This window comes from Rattus norvegicus, chromosome 4, assembly GCF_021556685.1.
Source record: "Rattus norvegicus strain SHRSP/BbbUtx chromosome 4, alternate assembly SHRSP_T2T, whole genome shotgun sequence".
In the NCBI taxonomy this organism is placed as follows: domain Eukaryota; kingdom Metazoa; phylum Chordata; class Mammalia; order Rodentia; family Muridae; genus Rattus; species Rattus norvegicus.
Genome location: NC_141537.1, coordinates 128,718,888 through 128,738,637, shown reverse-complemented (window position 1 = coordinate 128,738,637; position 19,750 = coordinate 128,718,888).

Below are 19,750 nucleotides of genomic sequence, written 5' to 3'. Positions count from 1 at the left end.
AGAACAGAGCTGTTTAATTTTTCTGGTGTACAAAAGCTGTGAGATAAAGAATGAGCAAAATGTTTAGTCCAACAACATTTTAAGTTAACCTGTTACATAGTCAGAGTACTGGGAACTGTATGTGAGGGGTACAGTAAAGAAACTGCCAACATGACCGCTTCATCAGTGGAAAGGTTTTCTTGTTTGGTTTGGTTTGGTTTGGGAGTTCTTTGTTTTGTTTTGTTTTGTTTTGTTTTCAAGACAAGGTTTTCTGTGTAGCCTTGGCTTTCTTAGAGCTAGCGCTATAGACCAGGCTGGTCTTAAACTCACAGAAATTCTCCTACCTCAGCCTCCTGAGTGCTTAGATTAAAGGTATGTACCACCACCACTTGGCAGGGAAAGGTTTTTGTTGTAGGTAAGAGAAAGAAAATGTTCAGAGGAATCAGAATTGTTCAGAGTAGGGAGAAATGAAAGACTGGGACTTGGCTGGGGAGGGGAGAGGTGGGACAGTGAAGGCAGCAAGAGACAGAGCACAGTGAGGACGCACTAGACAGACAAGTCTGTGGACAAATACCTGAGGGTGGACACTCTTGGCGGATGGAAAACCTGTTTCAGGAGCAAGAATGCTGGCTTTTATCTAACCACCAGGAATTCTTCTGTAGTCCAGCTTGAACCCATTTCTGGATATATGGACTTCCTGAAGTTCTACAATTCTCACCTATACACCGGGGATAATCCCTACACCCATCCCGCTCCACCATGGTTCCGGATAGCTCTAAGCTGGTGCCAAACTTGAGCTAGCCTTGAAGGAGTTTTTGCATAAACACACTCTCTCTGTCTCTCTGTCTCTCTGTCTCTGTCTCTGTCTCTTTGTGTGTGTGTGTGTGTGTGTGTGTGTGTGTGTGTGTGTGTGTGTGTGTAACTCCCTTTTGCATAACATAAACTCAAGGGCCTGCTTCCTAAGATTTCAGTTATTGAAGATTTTTGCATTTCTTCCGTTTTTATGTCTTTTATTGGGGGAATAAGCAGAGAGTGCTTTGGCTCCTGAAAGCCAAATGCATTTTAAGCCAGATGTTGAGTTGGCCTCTTCTGGGAAAAGCTGTAGCCATTCGCTCAGTAACCATTGACCAAGCAGATGCTTACACCAGCACTGAGCTTTATCCGAGTGAGTTTGCTCACTCAAAAGATCGTCTTTGTCATGCTCTTCTCTGGAAAACAAAAGGAAAAAGACAGCGGTTGGTGGGAGCTGGTCCACAGACAAGGAAAAATACAAAGGTCCAAGAATCAGATGAAAAACAAAATCACTGCTAAATTTGATTATAGGAGGGAGGCCAGATATTGAAGATTTTCCAAACTCTGGACTTGATGCTTGGCCCCAGATTCTAGAGTTTTTTTTTTTTTTTTTTTTTTTGCTATATTTTTTAGAACTATAGCCACACAATGAAGTATGACTCAGTTCTTCTAACTTCCTGCTGAAATTTCTTTGTAAAATTCCAATGGCTGATAACAACTTTCAGTGATCTGAGGAGATATGATGGGAAGGGTGATGTCAACCAACCGCTAGGAGTCAATCCTCTCCCTAGGGTCAAGCCTGTCCCATTAACGTAAGGGAAACCCTTGTGCCAGGCTCACATGGGCTCCAATTCCCAAACAGAACCTGGAGGGAGCCCACTATTTATTTTACAAGTTCCCTGTAAGTCACTTCCTGGAATCCTATACACATCTCTCTGCATTTCGTTTGCTTTTTATAGGCTACAAGACTGAGGATGAAGAAAAAGGGACAAACAGAAGAGGAAAACAGACCAAAATTGAAAGCAAAAGTTCCCTAGTTTGAATGTTAAAAGATACACTGCTGCCATCCTGGCTCTGGGCCCCAGTGAGGACAGATGGTGCATGAATAATAAACTCCCCGAGGAAGTTTTATGTGCAGTGGGTCTTTTTCAGTTATGTGAGGATAAAGACCCATAGTGTGTGAGCTCAGGACTAGTTTTAGTGAAGATGTCACTTCCCATAGACCAAAGGTGAAGAGAAAACCTGCGAGAATGGAAAGGAAAGAACATAAAGAACAGGGTGCTTAGAACAAAGCTATGACCTCCCTTTTCAAAACATAGTTGATCACAAGAGGAGTCCAGACCATGGACTGGATGCTGGGATCTGTCTTCTTCCTCTTCTTATTGGCTACAGCTTGCTATTGGATGTACCTACCTTTCTGAAAGCCAGTGGGGCAAGAGGCCATTAAACTTTTCACAGGAAGTTCCTGGAGCAGAGAACAGAACAGAAAGTAGTGGATGTGGAGGATCCAAAACAAAGACCCAGGACAATTGCCACTACGCATGTCTAAAAGCTCTCCAAAGCAGAAAACATTTGTTTGGGAATAGTGCTAAATAATAGGAAGAATCATCTAAAATATATTGCTAATTGTATATATTAGAAATATATAAAACTCTAACTCCAAATAAAATACAGTTGAGAATAACATTCACAAGACCTCATAAGGTTGATCACTCATTCCTTGGCTTAAATATAATTGTGTCCTCTGGGTGAACAACCCATCCCTATTTTACCTCCATGTGGCTGATCTTCACAGTGAGTGACAGCGACCTCAACTCCACTATCGATGATGATGTGAGCACCACATCTCAGCATATGACCATTTTAAACTCTTTAAAGGACTCTTTTGCCATAGCTCCATGTGAGAACCCCATACCCCACAGATCCCTACATAATAAGCTCTGCCCTTCTCTGACCATACTTCCACCCACACTGGTCCAAGTTCATCCAGCCTAAGGTGCCTCTGGGCCTTTGTTCTTTATTCATATGGTCTGGCTAAAGAATTTTTGAAAAAATACTAAAACATGTTTCCTGGCTTCATTTTACTGTCTGTGGTAAAGGAGAAGGGGAGAGGCATGGCCTTTTGAAAAAGAAGATAGTCATAAATTTGCTTTAAAGGAAGCTTAAGGACCCCAAGCTTCTGTGGTTCGAAACTAAAGTTGTTACCAAATCCTAGCCACACTATCTGCTTAAACTGAGAGAGTGCTTCAGGGCTAAGAGGAAAACTGGAGTAAAGTCACAGGCATTTTTAAATTAAAGTCCCAGACACAGCTAGTGCAATGCCTTGGGGACTCTTTTCTTGTCACTAAAGCCTTTCTGAAGATTCTTGGGTCAGAGGAGATGGCTAAGTATGTACTTGGCATATGAGGTAGAGGTCTGAGTTTGGATCCTTAGAACCCACAGAAAACAGAACCCAGTAGCATGCATCTATAATCCCAGCACTATTGTGGAATAGCAGGAGGCTGAGACTAGAGAGTCCCTGACAGACTTTTTCAAAAGTGAGTCCTAGTAGCAATTGTTATTCAGTGTGACCTTCCACAGCCTTGCTGCACCCCTTCAGTGGGGTAGCCTGTTTCTCCTCCCTTTGTGAAGAGTTTGAGAAATGTAGCTCCATTTAAAATAAAGACAAACTGATATGGAAACACTTGAAAGTGTCCACCAGACAGGGACACGTATTTTAAATGGATGTTTCAATGTCATAAGCATATCCACTATCCCCAAACGAGCAGATTCAAATGGTTTAAGTAGCTGCCATGTCAACAGGTAGGGCTTATCATGGAACTGATCGACCTGCTCTAAAATGTCCTGTGAGAGGGCTAGAGAGATGCTTCAATAGTTAAAAGAACTTGTTGCTCTTAAGACCCAGGTTCAGTTCCCAGCACCTACACAGTGACTCACAACCATCCAGAACCACAGTTCTAGGGGATCTGACTCCCCTCTTCTGACCACAGTAGGTACCAGGGATATACACAGTGCAAACCAAACACTCACACTTACAAATGGGCGGGTTTTAAGCCTAATAGAGCAGATAAAACTATAAAGTAGAAGGATGTCTCACGGATGTCACCATAGGGAAGGATTTTCTTTAAAAAACATATAATCCACAATAACTATAGGGAAATAATTGATAATTTTGTCTAAATTAAAATTCAAAACTTAGGCCTGGTGGTAGTGGTGCACACCTTTAATTCCGGCACTCGGTAGACAGAGGCAGGTGGATCTCTATAAATTCTAGGCCAGCCTACAAAGTGAGATCTAGGACAGCCAGGGCTCTTTGACAGAGAAACCCCTCTCAAGAAAACAAAACAAACACACAAGCAAAAACAAAACAATCAAACTTAGAAAGTTCAAGGATACTAAAAATAACGTTCAGAAAACACTCACTGACTGGGGAAATATTTGCCATGAATTTAAACCCACACAGGATTGGCATCCAAAATGTATAAATAACCCTTCCTGAAACTGTAGCAATGAGAAAAGTACAAATTATAACCAGAAAGGGCATGCTTTTCACAGGCTATGGTTTGGCAAAGAAAAAATGTTGAATCTGCCCATACCAAATGCAGGCAAGGATGTGGGAGAGAGAAAAGTTTCATACATGCTGATAGAATTATAACCAGGTCTCCATGGAACGTCTCCGTGGTGTCTAGTGAGGTCGAAGCCTCACACAGCACATAACCAACACTTCCACTTGTAGTCATTTGTCTTGCAGGGAGTTCCTGCACATAGGGCCAAAGAACTGTCTATGCCCAAGCATGTTCGAGGAGACAGCATTTGTTATGGAAAGACAGTGGAAGGAAGGCACCATGTTCATGGGTCAGAAAGATGGACAAACATATTGTGATTTACTCATACAACGCGATGCTTTATGGCAGTTGAAGTAAGTCAAGTCTCACGGATGTATATATAGATAAACCTCAAAAGTAGGCTACTGAGGTGGAAGGGACTTCCAAGGGAGCTGGGATGTTAGGATTCTTTAAAAGGAAAAAGGCAAGAGTATTAAGACTTCACAATGTTTCTGTGTGGTGGCATGAGCGGTTGGTACATTTTCCATCCTCTTCTGATGACAAACACTTTCAAAGCTAACGAGAATCATAAGCCTCAGCAAGTCTTACTTGTGGATCGAGTGCTATATTTATTACACAGACTCTGCAAAGAATGTCTTAAACATATGTATGGAATTCCATTCCTATTGTTCTCTGAAGCAATGGCTACATATTGTCAACAGAGCTCTTGGGTTTTAGGTAAAATAAGTACTCGTTTGCTCTCACTTCCTGCCAAAGGGATTTCTTTTCAATTTATCTCCAGAAAATCTACTTATAAGGGATCTAATCTACAAATGAAAAGATGAATTGTTGGGCTGGTGAATTTTGGTTGTCAGCTTGCCAGATTTAGAATCACTGTGGAAACACACCTGTGGGTGTGACTATGAGGGAGTTTCTGGAGGGATTAACTGGATTGGAAAGACCCACCCTAAACATGAGTGGCATTGTTCCATGAGCTGGGGTTCTAGACTGAAGGAGAACACAACAAAGCTCTAGGATTCACGTTCTTCTGCTCCCACACCTGCCACTGACCCTCTGTGGCCCAAAGGACAACACCCTTTCTTCCTTAGCTTACTTATGTCTGGAATTTTGTCACAACAGGTAAAGTAACCAATATAGTAGTAATAAAGTTGCCTGCCCCCCACTTCCAACAACTAAAGACAGAAGGAAAAAAAATAGAAAAACTTCTTATAATTTATACGTAGCTACAAAGACCATATGTTTCCCAGAGTAAGAAGGGAGATAGATCCCACCCTTCATAGTGGAGTCTTACATTAGGAGCCTAAGCTCTCCTAAAAAGACTCTTAGGCATAAATCCATCCCCATGTGGGCTCCTTTGCCTCACTTGACCTCGTGGTTCTAGGTATAGGGCTAGACCATAACTGAGATTCATTATCAGGGAATGATACAGAACAGATGGCCTTTGCATTCTCTCTCTCTCTCTCTCTCTCTCTCTCTCTCTCTCTCTCTCTCTCTCTCTCTTCACTTTTTAGGTACAAAACCATAAAATGTATTTTTTTGGTGGTATTCTCTAAAATCTGACAAAATAATTTAGGTGGAAGCAGCTTGTTTGGGAAAGAAACTTCAGGACACTGGGGACACTGGGGAATGAGAAGGAGAAAAGAAAGTTAACAGAGGTTATGTCAATGAGCAGGATACTGCTGGAGCAGGCTGGGACTCAGTTTTACTATAGACCCAGAGATTTCAAAGAATACACCATGAAATAGGCTGTTCACAGCATACAAAAGCAGACATGTTTATCTTCCCAATCTGGTCTTGGTGATTGTTCTCAAGAGACTTTGTTTTTTAGGCCTGACCTCCTGTATATAAGCCAAATGGGCTTCTGTGAGCCCAGAAGCCAGCTGTGTACAAGGGCACTATGTACAAACTTCAGATGGCATCCATCACAGGCCAGGGCAATTTGCCAACTGCGTCTGCCAAGGATGTCTCCATCTGAAGCATGGGCAAGTACCACCAGTGAGCGGTTAGGGACAGGGGTACTGGCTGGTAGTTCTGGGTCAGCAAATTTTGTTTGGAATCAGAGTTAGGGTCCCTCCATTTTCACTTCTTCTTGTCCTCTGATTATTCAAGGAAATGGCCTTATTGTAGTGCTAATTACAGTTTTAACACACCTCCAATTCACAAAGATAGCCACAGGCTCAGAACATTAACGGTATTGGCTGAAGAGCACTAACATTGTTCACTCTCAGGGTATTTACTTTTATAACTATGTCCCATGTATGGCAAGTGACATTATTGAATTTCTGCTGGCATCTTGTGGCACTGCCTTTTAGAACTTATTTATTTAATCATTTAGCTCACTCAACCTACAGTGTTGAACGAGAGAACGAGACAGAGGATGTGAAATCGCCACATCCTGATGAGTTATTTGCTCAAGTGAGAAGGTTGTGTAGACTGAGAGAGACTTCGGACAAATCACCTGACTTCTCTAAGCTTCCGTAACCTTGATAGTGTCCTCATGGGAAAATTCAAATGGGTAGATTTTGCTAAAGCAAGTACTACACTAAAAGTAAATTGGGGAGAAAAATCAGTAAATGTTAGCTCACTCTCCTTCAAATATTTATAAAATACTGTATTTTTAAAACAGACTTTAGGCAACTTATTGATCAGCTATCAGAGAACTATTCATCAGATAGCAATTAGATTTTATATAGTTTCATTTAGAAAAACCCCTTTCCCGTCATTCCACTCCATCCTGGAAAACGGGTAGGCAGTTGAAGGGGTGGGAACATCCCTGTCCTTGGCAGCCATGTAGTTGCTTTGTGCATTTCATTCAGATCCACTTAACTAACTAACCATGGAGGGCGAAGACACGCTTCGCCTATGGCTTTGTTTCTCAATATGCAAAGTACTAACACAGAGCACTGGAGTTTGGGGAACATTTCCTGTTTTCACTCAGGAAAACTATGCTTAGACCTGTTGACAGGCAGTTCTTAAAACAATGAAAACATGAATTCATAATATACAGAGCAATGCTTCTTCCTCAGGGAACAAAAGCCAGAGTGGAAATCCCCAGGTCTGCATTACTGTAGTATCGTTCTTTCTTTCTTTTTGTTTTTTTCTACTTGTTTATTTTCTGTATATGAGTACACTGTAGCTGTCTTCAGACACACCAGAAGAGGGCATCAGATCTCATTACAGATGGTTGTGAGCCACCATGTGGTTGCTGGGATTTGAACTCATGGAACTCTGAATGAGCAGTCAGTGCTCTTAACCATTGAACCATCTCTCCAGTCCATCTGCAGTATCTTTCTTGCTGGGACTTTTTAGCTCTTGTTTTCTGGTTTCTAGTTCTGTTTCCTCTGCCCAGGCATATATGAAAAGTTTGGCACCATGTTAGAAACCAAACCAACCAAACAAACAAACAAACACACAAAAGTTCCTCCTCAGCAGAATTCTTAGGAATATTATCTCCAAATCATTTTGAAGGGTTGTGTGACCCTGTCACCTATGGTGAATGAAGGGAAAGGTGGCCTCCTTCCTTTCCAATCTCCTCCTCTTCCTTCAAACTTCTCTCTCCGCCCATCCTTCTCCTCCAATGACAGGCCTCCTTCTATCCTGTACCTGCCCCTCAATTGTATTTTACAAATTCAATGGGGAGAAGGTTCTGGTGAAGTCACCTGATTCCTGAGTATGTAACTAGACAACTGTCCTTGGGGCAGTGGAATTAGCATCAAAATACAGATAACTCCAGGGCAAACCACAACATTTCATAAAGCACACAACCCAAAGCATAATACAAAGCCAGGCATGCAGAGGGTAGGGGCTACTGCTTAGACAAGGAACACTACTCTGGGAGGATGTTGTTTAGCAATGATCTGAAAGAAGAAAGGAATTCAAGCATGGCTGTCTGCAGGATGAACATCTAGAGACAGGACAGAGGTATAATGGAGAGTTCAGAAAAGCTTCATAGAAACACCTTGGTTATCAATATTGTGCAGATTGTCACCAGGTGAATTTGAATGGAGACACACGTAGTCTGACTTGTAAGAATCTTCCAGCTCCAGTATCTGCCAGTCTGTAGGTGGGAGACAGATGGAAACAGAAGAACCTCTTTGGGGACTTTCATTGTAATCTCTTTGAGAGAGAATGAAGAGTTGAATCAAGGTAGCTATAAGAAGTAGTGAGAGAAAAAAAAATATATATATGTATGTATGATGTATCAGGGTACTCTAAACATTCTCCTAACAAGGGTTGCTGTCCTAAATGAGGGCGGACAGTCAAGTTTATAGTCCTGAGGCTGCTGGGAGAATGCAATTCTCATCCACTAAGATGAGAAAGGCTGCAGGGAGAAAGGACCAGCAGCGTGTTTTGGAAGTCAGGTATGTCATGCTTGCAAAACTTATTAGAAACTCAAGATGGCGAAGGGTGAGTGGGATGATGGACGCGTGAATCCAGGTGCAGTGAGTAGGATGACAGACCAATGAATCCAGGGTGTAACGCTGAATTGGGAACCGAGGATTGTTAGAACATGAAAGGCCGGGCCCTGGAGCTTCCCAAAGGTTAGCAAAAGGAGAAGCATTCTGCAAAAACAACCTTAAGGAAAGGTTACCCAGAGGTAAGAAGAAAACAAAAGCCTGCCACGAAAGAAAGAAGTTTGGACAAGACAACAATGATGAGGGTTGCAGCATTTTATTAGTCGCGGATGAGTAAGACCTGAGGTCTGACTACTCTTTGGCAAGAAGAAGACCAGCAGTCATCATAAAAAAGTCAGTGGTGGTTTGGAAGCTACAGGAATCTTTTCACAATAAGACAGAATGAAAGAGGAGACTGCAACTTAGCTAGTCTAGCTACCTAGCTTGCCTTAGAGATCCCTAGTCTCTACCTCCCAAGTGTTGACTGGCTGACACATTCACCTGGCTTTTACATGAATACTGGGGTCACTGGTCATCACTTTGCATGGCTATCCCTTTACCCATTGACCCATCTTGCCAGCCCTCGAGCCGTGTTTCTGAACATTGAGAGAAGGAGAAATTAATTATAAAAAAATTAGAAATGTTTTACCCATGGTAACAGGACAGAAGACAGAAGACAAGGATGGTTGTGCAGTGGGCAGCTGAGGAGAGATTCAGTAGACAGAATCGTATGAGGAATGCATTCAAAAGGGAGAGAGGAAGTGTTCACTATCTCTGCAGGTTATTGTTTTGGAGAAGTGGACTGGGATGATAGCCTGACCTGCAAGGCCTGAGGAGGAAAGGATGATGAGAAGCAGGCATCTGGAGCAAAGAGGACATCTCCCCTCCTGGTCCAGCAGCTGTGAACAACAGTTCCCTTGGAGAGAAGCAGTTTACACTCAGTAGGAGGTGAAGGGATCATCCAGAGAGAGATTGAAGATGTGGGTGGCTTGCTCTTTTGAGTATAGTGTGATGTGGAAAGACACTTTCAGGGAACAGTTAGGACCCGAGAGCTTCCTATGTGTGCTTTATCTAGCAATATGCTCATTCTTCTATCTATTGGAACATCTTTATTCATCTCGAAGAAAGTTACAGACCTCTAAATGACTTGCCATGCTTGTACTGGAATATCTGTTAGCCATAAAAAGAAATAGGCTTCATGCAACCCTACAGGTGGGTCTAGAAGCCATTACACTATCATGCTCCTATGTTAGACAAAAGTACATTAGCATACACATCATTAAATAGAGATGCCCATTTACGTCTTTGTTCTCTTACAATAAAATATATATGCCATGAATTGTATAGATCTCCATTACTTATTTGCTATGTTTTGAAAACACATACTTTATAATGCCACAACCCCTATAGAGATATAAAACATTGCCATCACCTTAGAAAGAGCCCTTACTCCCTGCATATCCCACACTGTGTCTCCAGACACGGTTGCACTTCTGATATCCTTCTTCATAGTTTGACCTATTCTGAAATTTCAGAAGGAATGTGTGTGTGTGTGTGTGCATATATGTATGTGTGTTAGAGGGAAGCATGCAGAGTGGCCAGTGCATGTGTGGAAGGTAGAGAGCAACTTTGTGGAATTACTTCTTTCCTTCTATCTCTGTGGGAGCCTAGGGATCGAACCCAGGTCACAGGACTTGTTTGGCAGGCACATTCTGCTGAGCCATCTCCCCAGGCCTATTACCTTTTGATATCATTCTCCACTTATTCTTAATGATAGCTTTTAGACTTATCCATGTTGTTGTGTGCATCATGCTTTCTCACAGCTAAGCTGTTCTGTTGTTGACGTCTACCCTGGCCATTCTTATTTAAGCCTTTAGTGCAGTGGCTCTCAACCTGCGAGTCATGATCCCTTTTGCAAATGTCCATCTCCAAATGTATTTATGTTACAATTCATAATAACAGCAAAATTAGAGTTACACAGTAGCAATGAGAATAATTTTATGATTTGGGTATCACTGTAATGCAAGGAACTGTATTAAAGGGTTGCAGCATTAGGAAAGTTGAGAACCCCTACTTTAGTGGAACTACATTTCTTTTAGTGTTTTCCTGGAGATTTAAAAAAAAAACTTTATTATTTTTAAAATCACATGCAAATACAGCTTTTAAAGACCAACAGAGGGGAGAAACAAAATAGAAATAGAGAAAAGGACAGATGGAGAGGGTGTCAACCATTTTATTGGTTAAAAACAAAGAAACAAAAATCAAGGTCAGCCATCCCTAGACCTTGCCTGTTACAGCTGTAGATGGCGGTTCAGAATAGTCTTCTCTAAGACTGGTGTGAATTGAGTTTTCTGGTCCCCTATAACCCACAGCACCCCCAACTCTGCATCCCCCAGATGACTTAGCTGTAACACAAGCAACCCCTAAGAGGAAGGAGTAGCACTCACTGAACATTTATGACAGGTTTTTTTCTTGACAAACACAGGGACTGGGTTTGGTTTAAAACAGGTCAATTCTTAACCGCAGTATGCAACTGTGTGCTTATAAATCTATGGAATTCTGAATTTTTTCCCCTAACATTAAAGAGGTTAGGTTGAGGTTTTTTTTAAGTAATATAGATTCATGAAATTGAATCTTCATATTAAGTTACACACACACACACACACACACACACACACACATCCCTTGAATACCGTTTGTGTCCCCTATACTATGGCAGCATTCTAGAAATGTGAGTTTAATCAATATACTTGGGGAGATGAGCAACAAGACGCACATGATGAAGCTACCTAGGACTTCAAACAGCTGAGACAGAGCACGGTAAACAGGGTGACCCAGAGGGCTGGTTGGCAGGTTGCATATGGTCTAGAGCAGTCAGAAAACCCTGCTAAGCAAGCAAGCCATCAGAGGTGACTCAGAAGTTTTGGGCACTCACTGCTCTTAAAGCCACTGCTCTTATATCGGGTTCCCACTACCCACACTGTAGCTTACAACCTTCTGGAACTCCAGTTCTTAGAGATCCAGCAGCTACTAGGAATATGCACGGTGCAATTACACATGTAAGCAAAACTCATACACATTTTTTTTAAAATTAAATGATTGTATCTTCTTTTAAAAAAAGAAAAAAGAAAGAAAGAAGAAAAGAAAGGACAAGCTACCGGTAAAGCCTCAGAGGAGATGAAAGTGTAAGTCCTGTGGATTTCTAGGGTAGAGGTGACAGCTAAGCAGGGGCCCTCAGGCACCACCTGGCACATCCACGAAACAGCAGGGAACAGGTCAAATGATGAAGAAGGATATCAGAAATGCAACTGTGTCTGGAGGTACAGCATGGGATCTGAGGGACTGAGGGCTATTAGCAGAGGGAGTTAACAGAGGAAACCTGACAGAAGACATCAGAGAATACAGTGGAGTTGGAAGCTAATCCTTGTAGTCCCTGACAGTGCTTTAGTGTCTGCCCTGAGTGAAACAGCAAGCTATCCCAGAGATTAGAGCAGGAAAACAGTTGTACATCAGATGAGGACATGTACTAGGAGTTTTCATGTGTGGATTTATTTTCATGTTTTATGTTTTGGTACTAACATAATAGGGTAGCTGATTGTTTGATTAAATAAGACATGAATCTGGCTGGGGTCATGGCTCAGTGGCAAGGCACTTACTTGACAGGTACAAGACCCGGGTTGGATCTGAGGCACTGCCACCAAAGAAAGGAACGGAATATGAAGAACAAAAGGAAGGGATTATCCTCCTCAAGTAATAACATCAGAAGAAATATAGGACCATGAGCCAGCTAACCATATTCTTCTTAATGACGCCAAATGCTCAAGTGATGGGGACTAGACTCAGGTAGGGGCATTATTCACAGTCCTGGGAGGGACATCTAATGAATTGAAACATCAGGATCCTAAGGGAGGTTTGACATTTGCCCAGCCGTTTGTGGGCCTAGACACACTCGGTGGGACTTCCCACAGCACAGTGATGTTGATTAATGATAAAAGCCTCCATGCTCTATTCCTTTATCATAGGAAAACCCCTGTCTCAAAGTGATCTGATCTGCTGGCTAGAAGATCTGTCCTTGCACACGAGAAACATGAAGATGATGTTAGCCTATGTCATGCAGACCGGGACTGGACGGCTCCAACCCAAGAGTGGGATCTACTTCACCAAGTCTGTGAAGTTTGACTCCAGTGGATAAAGTGGCTCCTTCTCAGACTGATATTGCATTATTACACTCTTCATGAGGAACCAACTCAAGGAATGTCCTAAGAAGGAAGGAGAACCCCCCATCCCCCAACACACACGTATCTACATACCCCAGGTTACCCTTACACTCTCCAACCACTCATTCTAACCTTCAGAGCTACAAAAGCCAACACGAAGTTCTTCTGGGCTCAGGGAAGGTAAATTTTGCCATGATAAATAAATAAGTAAATAAACACATAAATAGGCCAGCGCTGTTTTGTAATGTCAAAAAGAGATTGCCTAATGCTTGGAATATGATTTGAGATTCGGTCCCAAGTTATACAAAGGAATTGTAATCAGTTCATTCCCAAAGGCAATGTGAGAAAATCCCCCAGGGAGTAAACAAAAGGGAGAAAAAAACGAATTAGGACCCAACAGGACTGGCTGGGCTGGAATCGGAGAGACTGGCAAGCTCACAAGACAAGTCATAGTACTGGTCTCAAAATCCTCCCTGAGGCTGCAGATTTCCAAAGTGCAGCCAGACCAAAGCAGCACCTGAGAGATAAGTGTGAGAGACTCAAAGGAGGAGACTCTTTTATAGGCATCACCCATGCTACAACTGACCTGGAAAGGCACCAGGGAAGATGAGAAAAATGAAGGCCTTCCACAAACAGTAAAGATCAAAGGTGATTTTTCTCCTCCCTCCCTTCCCTCCCTCCCTCCCTCTATCTCTTTCTCTCTTTCTTTTTTTCCTTCTTCTTTTTTGTTTTTGTTTTTCAAGACAAGGTTTCTCTGTGTAGCCCTAGATGTCCTAGAACCCTCAGTGTAGACCGGGCTGGCCTCTGCCACTGTGCACCTCTGCCTGGCTCTTTTTTTTTTTTTTTCAACATTGAATTAGGTCCATGTAAACTAGAGATTTACAAACTCAGGCAAAATTCCAATGCCCTCAACTCCAGATACCCTGCTTCAGGAAGCTGCTATACAAATTTTAGAAAATGGAGTTACTAAAGAGATGGAACCACCCGCATTCAAGCTAGAGTTTGCCTGCCCTGGTTCTTAAAGGACTTGAGGATAAGAACCTGAATAGATTACACATCACATCATTAAAATAATTTACCACCCTAAATTTCTACACGCACAGACACACACACACACACACACACACACACACACACAAAATCACACAAACACATACATACACACACATGAACACACACTCACTAACACAAATGCACAAATGCATGCACATAAAAAGAAAAAAGAAGACCCTGAATGTACTTATCCAAGCTTTAAAGATAGAGAAATAGTAAGTAGTTGCCTGTATTATTTTTGCTCAGAATAGGAAATCTCCATTTTCCTAGTTAATCTCTGTATTAGTTAAAACACCATAACCAAGGCACCTTATGGAAGACGTTTATTTGGCTTGCAACTTTATCACCATCGCAGTAGAGAAGCTTGCCAGAAAGGCTAGGCATGACTCTGGAAGCTGAGAGTTAAGGCCTTACATCTGGAACCACAAGCATGAAGCTTAGAGAGTGATCTCAAAATAGCAAAAGTCTTTAAATTCTGAAACTCTACCCCAGTGCCATACTTCCTCAAGCAAGGCCACACCCTTAAACCTTCCCAAGCAGCATCGCCACCTGCAGATCAAATATGCAAATGTCCCCAATCCTAAATGAGAATGGCCTCTTTGCTGATCTAATCTAAAAGACACTGATAGAAACTTGGTCTTGGGTCTGGAGAGATGACTCAGAGGTTAAGAGCGTTTGCTGTTCTTTCAGAAGACCCAGTTCACTTCCCATCTCACGCCATCTATATCTGGAAGCTCATAACTGCCTGGAACTTCATTTCCAGGGGATGTGACACCCGCTTCTGGCTTCTCCTACACGTGGACACCCCCGATGTGTGCCTGTGTGTGTGTGTGTGTGTGTGTGTGTGTGTGTGTGTGTGTGTGTTTGAATATATATTATATATAATATATTATATATATAATTTTATCTTTATATAATTTTGTTATTGATTTGCATATTAGCACTTGTCCCAAAGATAAGGACATACCACTTAGCATCACCAATTTGCTTCTTCCAAATCATATAGCATTCTGCTAATTTTATTCAAAACTCTTGTCTTTTAAAATCAGCCCATGAGGGGCTGGGGATTTAGCTCAGTGGTAGAGCGCTTACCTAGGAAGCACAAGGCCCTGGGTTTGGTCCCCAGCTCCGAAAAAAAAGAACCAAAAAAAAAAAAAAAATCAGCCCATGAGAGAGGAGAGAGAGGTGTATATCCGAAATACAGTGAGCAGTAATTTATTCTGTCAACACGTGACTCCTAAGATTTCATGAGTTATCTAACCCTCCCCTCTTGTTTTACATATGAAGAAACTGAGGGTCAAGGGGGAAAGTCATCTGTCAATAGTCACACATGTGTCTCATGTTTACACATGCAAACTTTATTCACACAAGTTCCCACAGACCGGTGAGCTGACTTGTTATTGAACTCCATGCTCATTCTTTCTGTGAGAGCAATTTGTCTTTAAGGACAACCAACAAGACAAAAAATTCAACTGGACCTGCAATTTCTTTTCTCTTTCCTTTGGTGTTTTGGGTAGAACCCAAAGCTATGAAGAAGCTGGATAAAGGCTCAGCTAGGCCGATAACCCCTAGCCAAGGCTGCCCACTTCTTATCTGCCATGGCAAAGGAACGCTATAACAACAAGCTATGTAAACACGGCTATCTTGTGTTTGAAAAAAAAAAAAAACCCGGATTGGAGAGTGTCACGGTTACAAGGACAAGGACAATAGCCACATGGCTTATGCTTGGGAAAGAAAAGTCCAGAATTAGTTGTTCTACCGTTTTACCTTCAAGGATTTTGTTCTATTTTATTGTTTAGCTAGAAAAATTCCTGGCTTTTACAGCAATTAAAACTTTTTGATGTAGACAGGTTCTCCCAGTCCATCAGGGTTTCATTTGATCTCTCCAACCTCCTGCCTCAGCTTCCCCCCAAGTGCTAGAATTAAAGGTGTATGCTATCATGCCACCCTAGAAATTGGATGTTAAATGAAAAAGTCAGTCCCCATGCTGTGGTGGTCTCCTAGTTTCTCTGCTCTCCTAATCCGGCTGTGGTATACTTTTTCCTTGACTGACCAATTCTGAAGAACAATAACGTGGAGAGAGCGTTCACATGCAGCATTCCTGATTCCTGCCAGAGCAGTTTGTCATTTTTGATTCCCTGTAGCAGTATATCTCAGCCTAGGTAATTTATAAATGAGAGAAAAGTGTTTTTAGCTCAGAGTTCTGAAGGCTGAAAAGACCAACATCTGAAAGGCCTGCACTTGGGGAGGCCTCATTATTCAGACACAATGGTACATGCCTATAATTCTAATACTGAGAAGGCTAAGGCAGGAGGATCACCAGGAGTAGGTTCTAGCCTAGCCTATCCTGTGAGACCCTGGGTCAAAAACATTTATCCAAAACCAGGTAAGACGATGCTAAAGCGAAGAGGCAAATAACAAGTGGGTCAAGCGGGTGAGGGCATTCCTGCCTTGTTCCACCTATTCTGGTACCAGCCAAAGGCCTCCTCAGTGCTCTACACTTGAGAATCACATCACGTTTCAGCTTGAGGTGTGGAGGGGCCAAAGCATCAAGAGGTAACAGTCGGTGCTGTATAAATCTGAAGAAGTCTTCACTCACGTTGCCTGCCTTGGTGTGTTGAGTATGTTCATTCAGGGAAATGTCTTACTTCCTACTCCAATTTACCAGTTTCTACCTGAAAGAACCAACATCAAGAATATTTAAACTGAGCTTTAAGTGCTTCAAACATAGAGTAGAGAAAGTATTGAGAGGTCCTCAACTCTCAGCCCTGGCAACACTGGGTTAGATAATTCTTCATGGAAAGTACCATCCATCGTGTGGACTATGGAATGTTGACAGGCACCCTTGAGCTCCAGATGTCTTGTGCTTAGTGGCATCACCATCTTAACCCACTGTGAGAACCATAAAGTGTTCCAGATGCCTTCTAAGAGCTGAGAACAACTGAGGAAACAATAGAACAAGTAGGATGTGGTTATATGTGTGTAGTTATGGGTACATGTATATATGTATGTATATGTAAATATATACATGTGTAAGATATGCACATATATGTGTGTAATATTTGTATATATAGTACATATATGTACCCATAGCCACACACATATATATATGTACTATATATACATACATAGGTATACATGTACCATATACATATATGCATTATATATGCATATATATGTAAAAAGAAAGAAAGCAATGTAAAGGAACTGCTTCATACAACTGTGGGGACTCTGTGCAGCAACCCAGAAATCTCAGCAGCAATTGACAGGGTAGTACAATGCTTGAAAACAGTCTAGAAGCAGAAATCTCTTCTTCCTTGGGGAAAATCAACCTTTGTAAGATCTTAGGCTGCCTGATTCAGGCCCACCACTTGTTAATAGTCATCTTCTTTGCTAAACTTCCCTGGATTTAAGTGGCTATCGCATTTGCAATCGACATTCCCAGCAATGCCTAGACTGGCGTCCAACCAAGCCACCGGCTCCATGGCACATGAGATGAACCAACCAGTGCACTGGTAAAAATGACCACCTTTGCCTGTAGAAGCTGTGCTTCCAGGTCGCAGTGTTTTCTCGTTTGCAAGAATAGTAATGCTGATAGTGTAAGATCAAATGATGGTGAAATGTACCACTTATTGCCTTTATCACTAAAGATACCGACTGTTTATACAACAATAAGATTTAATAAAAGGCTATGGTAGAGTGTCACATCAGTTCTTATAACACTGCACATTGCAAAGGTTAATTAAGTAGACACTCTATTTGGTACACAGCTGGAATTCAACCCCAGAGTGTTCTGACATTAGTACTTAATTCTCGGCTGCTCTCATTTCAAATCCTAACCCTAATTTTTATAATTTATCTTGTTAAATATTTCTGTATAAACATGTAATATAAGCTACCTTGAACATTTTTTTTCCAACAGGAGGAATTGAACATCCCACCTATGCCCCATCTGAAGGTAACAATAATAAAGATTCTGATGTGTGTATTTATCCAATTTCACTCCCACATTTATTTTACTATAAACATGAAAGACGTGAGTCATATCCAGTTGCAGCTGGCAGTTACAGTATGCAAGGTAAGGTTACACAAGAGTCAGGACAAAGGGAGGTTTGTGCTGTGGGATCTACAGACCAACTCCAGACAGCAGCATGGTTGTGCCCGTATGTCGTCAGAGTTTGCTACTGACTTCCGGCTTAGTGTTCCTTCCCATCATCTTCTACCCCAGGAGCCAAGACTATCACACTATTTATTATGTAGGCCTTTCAAGGGAGAACAAAACTCTTCTACATGAGGCCTCACTTTCCAAGTTAAACTTCTAATATCTCTAAAGCACCCCCAACACACACACACACACACACACACACACACACACACACCCCACACACACACACACACACGCATCTTATTATTTTAAACATTTTCATCTTCCTCTGGATTTTTATCTTGAGCTGAATTCGGTGCTACATGCATTTCCACCACTTCTGCCACGAATAATGATCTGTACAACAAAAGCAATCTTCTTGTGTAATGAGCTTGAGGTACGAAGGAGCGGATCTTGAAGAAACAGAGAGATGGTCTCTGCTGGCACTTCACCCTTCTTACCTCTCACTAAACTGTGCTGATTCAGCTATCATTGGAACCATGTTTTCAAACTGTTATTAGGCTGTGCTCATACACTACATACTTTAGGAATACATTCAGTGTTCTAACTGAAAGCTGCCCTTGAAGTTCTGTCTCTGGCCCATGGAAAGCCAGTATCATCTGCTTCGAGTAGGAGGTAGCAGTAAAGTTAACAGCGATTATCAGTCACCTAACGTATTTGTGTAGCATCTTTGGTGTGGGAAATACTGCTTTAATCATTTGGGTGTAGATTCCAGTGCCCCATCATTAATGGAAGCTCTGGATTCTAGAAGTGTCCCCAAGAACAATAAGCTTTCTAGAAAAAGGTCCAAAAATGCAGGCTTCACAAGACTCCCCAAACCTCAGTGTTGTGAAACAGAAAAACTGACCTGTGTACTTAGGGATACTACAGAATCACAGATTTAGAGAGCACAGGGTAATCTGGGCTCAGCCTCAGCACTAGTTTGGGGAAAAGGGTGTGTGGAGTGTGGGGGAAGTGTTGAAGGCAGAGCGACCCATCCCTGCAGGTGGACCGTGGTGGCACAAAGGTACCTGTTCTGACTTTGATCTTGTCCCAGTTCCTGGACTGGCCAGGTTTGCTGCAGTAAAGCGGACATTTGGTTTTGCTCAGCTGTCTCTTTGTCCCAGTTTGCTTTCTGTTGCTATGGTAAGTACCATGACCCAAAGCAACTTGGGAGAGGAAAGGGTTTATTTCATCTTAAGCTTTATGGTCCATCACTGAGGGGAACCAAAGCAGGAAACCAAGCCAGGAAGCTGGGTGCAGGAACGGAAGCAGAGACCATGGAGGAATGCTGCTCGCCCAGCTGCTCTCTGTAGCTTGTTCAGCTGCCTTTCCGATATAACCAAGGAACCCTGCCCAGAGATGGTACTGCCAACAGTGAACCTGCCCTCCTATATTAATTAGCAATTAAGAAAATGTTCCTAGAGATGTGCCCACAGGCCAAGGTGATGGAGGCAATCCCTCGACCGGGGTTCCTTCTTCCCAGGTATGTCTAAGTTTGTGACAACTTAACAAAAACTAATTATGACACTGCATAACAGCCCACCGCAGAACTTAGTGGCTTAAGCTAGCAACCATTTTGCTCCTTTACCCATCTGGGATGGG